At 41.1% G+C, this 6,403-nt stretch overlaps 1 long non-coding RNA gene across 1 annotated transcript; it reads right to left on the bottom strand.

Moving 5' to 3' along the window:
- Positions 1-216: 216 nt before the first annotated feature.
- LOC141572942 (uncharacterized) lies at positions 217-6,027 on the bottom strand. The gene is made up of 3 exons (XR_012498522.2): positions 5,908-6,027; positions 3,904-3,978; positions 217-339 (listed from the first exon to the last, which is right to left on the bottom strand). It is a non-coding gene; the product is annotated as an uncharacterized LOC141572942 (long non-coding RNA).
- Between the last annotated feature and the right edge of the window lie 376 nt (positions 6,028-6,403).

Raw genomic sequence — 6,403 nt, forward strand, 5'->3', positions numbered from 1 at the left:
ATTTCCTCTAGGAGAGCCAGCACCTCAGGGACTTGTCTCTCATGCTCTTTCAAAGCCTTTCAATGTCACTGAATCATTATCTACAGTAGCACCACCACCTTACTTCATTTCCTAACCACACAGGGGCTGAAGACAGCTGGGTCTTCAGTGACGCCTCCCGCTGGCAAATGGAAGCTGTCTTCTCTTCTCCACCGTGAGCATCTGGTAACACTTCTCTCTAACACACGGTTCCCGTGGGGCAGTCCAGAACATCCTGACCTCGGGGTACAGTGAACTGATCAGTCTAAGTCCGTGTATTCAGTGACCTGTAATTCACACGCAGCCTCCACCTCTTGGGGCCTATTGGAAATGCACAAGGAATTTAAAACTCAGATATAATGCCATTAATTAAGAATTCCTTAATGTGGTCCCTCAAATCTATATAGTCCAATATGGGAGCCAACGTGGCAATTTTAATATAATTAAAATTCCGTTCCTCAGTCTCACTAGCCACGTTTCAAAGGCTCAATAGCCACACATAGCCAGTGCCCACCAAATTAGACATCACCGACATTTACAGAATCACAGAAAGTTCATTTGACGGCACTGCTTTAAGTCATGCACCTCTGACCATACTCTTGCCAACATTCACTAAATGTCTGCACTTCTATGACTGTTATTCCCAGGTGCAGACAACACACCCGTTCCTAGCCCTCAACCTCCATATTAACCTCCTTCCCTTTCTAGGGTGGATGCTGGGGAGTGCCAGGCACGGCCCTGACCTCACCCCTCCCAGGAGCCCTGGGGGACACTGATGGCTGTGTTGTACAAAGGGTACATCAGCATGTGTGTGTCACCTTCTTCAGCCTGTTGCCAACAGTAGAGGGTTGAGGAGCTGGCTGTAACGGCCTCACCTACTGCGGTGAGCCAGGATCTCTGGCACAACCGTGTACCACGTCCGCTTCTTCTCTTACCCGACATCATGCTCTGGAAATGTGTAGGCTCCTCACAGGCTATGCCAACTATAAGTAACTTTCTGTTTTGAAGCCACAGAGACCTTACAAGTATTAACGTCTAGAATGACTAATAAAACATAATTACTTGGGACCAGCAACTCTAGGCATGGTGACACAGCTTTTCACCATCCCTCCAATGTAGAAAAGGGCCTGGAGTGGCCTTACGGCCTGGAGTCAAGTGGAGATTGAGGTGATTACTGAGCAGAGTCTCTGTGGATTAGTCAGGACCGCAGTCCACTTCCTGACACCACTTGTGCACCTTCCAGTACCAAGGGAGACGCCTTCGGCCAGGCAGGTAGAGTTTGCCACCAATTGTAAGGATCCTGCCAAAGGAGATTCTGCGATCTCAGACAGGAGCTTTCTTCCACAGGTGAGGTTTCTGATTTCTACTGCCTGATACTCTACGCAGGTGTTAACATCTCTTCCCACACCTTTCAAGGCCACGTCTGCCTCAACTGCTTCAAGGTGTTGTATTAGCTGAGAAGAGCTACCCTTTGTTTTCTCTAATTCTCTAGCTCCAGCTTTCCCTTCTTCCATCAGAATCAACAAGAAGAATCTCAAGCATGTTTTGTGGGGTTTTTTGCCTCTTCAGTTGCCTGAAGTTGGCCCGCAGATGCCAGCACTTACATGACTCCTCCCTGTCTCCACTGCCTTTAAAAACATATTTGATAAGTTCTTGACTCGTCCTAGAAAAGACTTCTGGCTTCACGATGAGACGAATCGTGTGTAAGACAAAGCCAAAAGCTCGCTGCAAGGCCCCTGCAGCAGTCAAGCACACAGGCCATGTATTTTTAATACTTACAACATCTCAAAGAGGGCCTTGTAAATGCTTCAAAATCCACCTCTGCCTCAATTTCCGAGAAGTCCAGCCATATTTCTAGAGATGCCTCTTCCCTTCTTCAGCACCCACTTTCTGCTTTCAGATCCTGTTAGCTTTCCACCCAGGCTATTTCAGTGGTCCTAAGGTTTATTCCCTACTTCCTGTCAGTCCGATGGAGATGAGGCTGCTCTACCTTCTACTGGGATCTTCCTAAGATCTTCCAGGATCTTCCTTACTTTCCTAAATACAACCCAACTTTCTTTTGAGGTTTCATGTTGGCCAGAAAATGGGGGGGGGGGGGGGGGTGTTGACAAATTGACAAATTTGATTATACCAAAATTCAAAATGTGAGTTTTACAAAAAGAGACCATAAATAAAGTGAAAAAAAGAAGTGACAAAGACTTAATTCCAGATTAAATAAAAAATGCCTATAATTCAATAAGAAAAACAGGACCCACTTTTAGAAAAAAAAAAATGGGTAAAGGATATGACAAAAGCAATTCAGAGAAGAAAAAATATCCAAAGGGTTTATAAACATGAGAAGACAGATTTCAACCTTACTAGTATGCAAATGCAACAGCCATTTTCCACCTGTCAATCGGGGGAAAAAGATCAGGTTTGAAGTGGGCATGGGGAAGCAGGTATGCCCACACAATTGATACAGCCACAGGAGGGCAACTTGGCAGTATGTATGAAAACGCCAGTACTCTCCAATCCACGAATTCTGCCTACACACAGACAGACTTGCACAGTTCTTTTCTTTTTCCCCTGTTAGGGCTAAATCAGTTCCTGCAATTCCTATGCATCCTTGGAGGAAAATTTTAGGTCTTTCTGCGTGAATCATATGCAAGACGAACAGACCTTTATGTTGTTAATATTGATGGACAGAATAGAACTTCAGTGTGTCAACATGGCAACCCATCTCTTTTCTCAAGCTTACCAGAGACCTTGAGAAAGTGGGGAAGGGAAGAGAAAAGAGATTAAGGAGAGGGGGAAGAAAAACCATCCTGTCATTCAATACTGCTGAAGTTATCAGGGTATTTTTAGGCTTTGATATTCTCCTGGAAATACGGAGTCAATGTGAATTGTTTCTCACTCACCCCAAAGCTGGTTCTCTGTGTCTGGAGAATGAGTCGAAGACAGTGCTTTCAAACCTTTTTCAGGGTGAGGCACACAGCTAAAAAGGCACCATTTATAGGGTACACCAGCGGCTCTAGGATTTGCCGGCCTCCCTGGGCCTGATGAGGTGATTAGACTGCTCCTAACTGGAAGCCTTCCGGCCTCTGGGAAATTCTGTGCGTGTCATGCTCCCTCTAGTGGTCAGAGTCACTACCTTTCTCTTCCTTTGGTCAAAGGAGAGGAGCATCTGTAGTGGAGATGCACTATTATGCCACAGCCACAGCACAAACTTACCGTGTGTCCTGGAAAATAAGACCTAGCCCGACCATCAGCTCTAATGCGTCTTTTGGGGCAAAAATTAACATAAGACCTGGTAATAATATATATTATATTATATTATTATATTTAAGACCCGGTATTTATATTATATTATATTATATTATATTATATTATATTATATTATATTATATTATATTATATTATACAGTATTATATTGTATTATATTTTATATAATACCGGGTCTTATATTAATTTTTGCTCCAAAAGACGCATTAGAGCTTATGGTCTGGCTAGGTCTTATTTTCGGGGAAACACAGTAAAAGAAGCATCTCTGTCCAAACAAGACAACTAATACTGGAACGCAAGAGATTAGAAAAATATTTCTTTCAGCTGTCTATATGTACGTAGGTGTGCTTAAATAAGAAACACTTGTTTTGCTGCATTCAAACCCCTCTGAAACTAGAACCTGAAATTAGAATCTTTAACACTAACTTTAGAACAAAGAAGAACCCTTAGAATTGGCTCTATCAGGATTGACATATACGCAGCTGTGGGTCACTGAATCGGAGGTATCTGTTTAGCTCTCTCTTTCCTCTCTTCACTTGCTTGAACTCTTTTCTGAAATATAAATACCTGTCTTTACTAAAATGCCAAATGGTCCTGCTAATTGTCACTCTAAGCTTGCTTACCTTGAGTCGGCAAACGGTAAATTTGGGGTATGATTTTCAGGGTGGGATTACTTTTCATGCATGATGTGGTCAAGGCTGAAAAATGGACAAAAAACACACATTAGATTTCCAACTGTCCTTTCAATGCTATTGGAGATCAGTGCAAAGGGACAGAGCTTTTTATATATTATTGCTCAAACACCCAGGATATTCCAAACTGAAATTTTCTATTCAACTGAAAAATGGGTGACACCTGCCTTGCATTTGGAAGCTGCTAGTGTACTACTCACATAGCCCTGAGGGGCAGCACGTGTGGCCCACATTTGTTACCCTTTTCCGAGCCCCATTTCTTACTATTGTGCTTATTTGAAAAAAACTAGCATCACAAACAAAAGTGGTCAGTCACTACCTTTCTCCTCCTTCCTTGGTCTGATAAGAGGACCATGTGAAATGAAGATGCAGTATCATGCCTCGCCCACATAAATCCAAACAAAAACTTAATCCCTCCCAAAATTAAGTTCATTTTTTAGGAAAATATTAAAAGTTGGTATAACTGTACTTGTACAATTCTAAATTTATAGAAATGTGCTGCCATCTACTGCATAAAAAGAATTCATGGCAGGAGTTTGTTCTTACACTGGAATTACTGATAATCAAGCAAACACCTTGAAGTACTATAAATTAATGTATAAGGTATGGTGACTGTCACACCAGACTGTCACAAAGAAATTGTAATTTAGACTATTTTGTAACCTTTCATTTTCTCACCTGAAATTTTCTCATCTCTACAATGTTCCATTTTGTCTTTTTAAAATTTCAGTTTCTGCACCCCTTCCATTAATTGTGGCAGTTACATTTTTAATTTCGTAAAGCTTACTTGAATATTCCTTTTTATAGCATTCTTCATGTGTACAATATTTTCTCATGAGGGTATTTACATTTTATTTTTCTACTACCGCATTAGTTCTGTTCCGTGATTGCCCTCAGCCCCACCCATGTGCTTAGATGGATCTGTCATTGCAGAGGCTTTCCTCAGACCTGCTTTGCTCTTTTCCTGTGTTAGTCCCCAAAGCACCTTTTGTACCCAACACTTGCTTCCTGGGAAAAAAACCAACCAGTATGCTAGCTTATGTATGAAAGAGAAATGTATGGGAAGGATACAGTTGTCTTAGAGAATCAAATGAAGAATTCACTTGTGTCCTTCCTTCTTGTGAAAATAGCTAAAAAGCATCAACACTAAATGAAAAGGAAGATGGAATGATAGGGGATCAGTTAGGACTTTTTTTTTTTTTTAGTGCAAATAACAGAAAAACTCAAGCTACTGTAAACTTTAAAGTGGAATTTATTATAGAATCAGGGATATCTTATAGGAAGAACCTATGGGTAAGAAAGCAGCCTTAGAAAGGATGGAAATGGAAAACTGGAAAAATCTCTGGGAACTCAAGCAGTGCTCTCTCCATTTCTCATCTCTGCTTCTCTTAATGTATAGGCTTTATTTTTCTTTCCCAACAGAGTGGATTAAGTGCCAGTTAGCTCACAGGGAAAGCAGAAAATGGCCTCATAACTCTCAAGTCCTAGCTCAACAGAAAGGCTCTACCTCACTTCTACAGGTCCCAGGGAAGGAGGGAGGCAACTCTTGATTGGCTCAGCTTGTTTCAGGAGCCGACTCCCTGCTGAATCAACAGTGACCAGTAGAAAAGAATCTCATTGTATAAAGTGGCTGTCAGGATCTTATCCGTGACTGCGCTGAGGATGATGGGTAAGGAAGCGAATAGCGATTTTTAGAAGACACCCCAAAAGGTGTTTTCTACAAGGGATTTTAATAGATTGAAGGGCTGAAAGTCTCCCTTATCTTTCTAAAATAAATTTATGCACAATTTTGTGTTGTTACTCTGAACTGGAGCAAGTATGTTCCAGAGATGAAGGAACATCTCTGAGTAAGGAGTAGCTTGCTAGTGATCTTGAACATGCTGTTTAATCTCATATGCAAGATGGAGACAATAATAATAACACCATAACACCCACCTTGCAGGTGATTCTCTGAGGATCGGAGCTAACATATCTGTATCTGGCACTGTACTTAGTGCACAGTAGCATGGCAAACACGCAGCAAATGGGCGCTATGATTTTAAATGCTAAACAAACTCATGCAATTGCATATCAACTTCTTTTCTTAGAAGACTGCTAGGGAGATTTATTGTTTCCTCCAAGGCTGTTCAGCAGATACTGGAGTCACAATCCCATGAATTTAATAGAAGAGAAATTCTGAACTCAGGGTTCTCAATTCCACAGGATTCCAAGACACAAATGTTAAACTCATTCCTCTATCACAATTAGCTTTATCATTGCCTGCGAATGGCACGAAATAAAATACATACAAGCATGTGAAACAATTCACTTTCATTATAAAAATAAAATTTATTTAAATATCTATGCATATATGTAAACACACACACATACAGAGGAAACAATACATTTACTTATCACATACAAATTCTGCTTCTCAATTACAAAGTTATAT

The sequence above is a fragment of the Rhinolophus sinicus genome, chromosome 17 (genome assembly GCF_057876585.1).
Source record: "Rhinolophus sinicus isolate RSI-liver-muscle chromosome 17, RSI-T2T, whole genome shotgun sequence".
In the NCBI taxonomy this organism is placed as follows: Eukaryota; Metazoa; Chordata; class Mammalia; order Chiroptera; family Rhinolophidae; genus Rhinolophus; species Rhinolophus sinicus.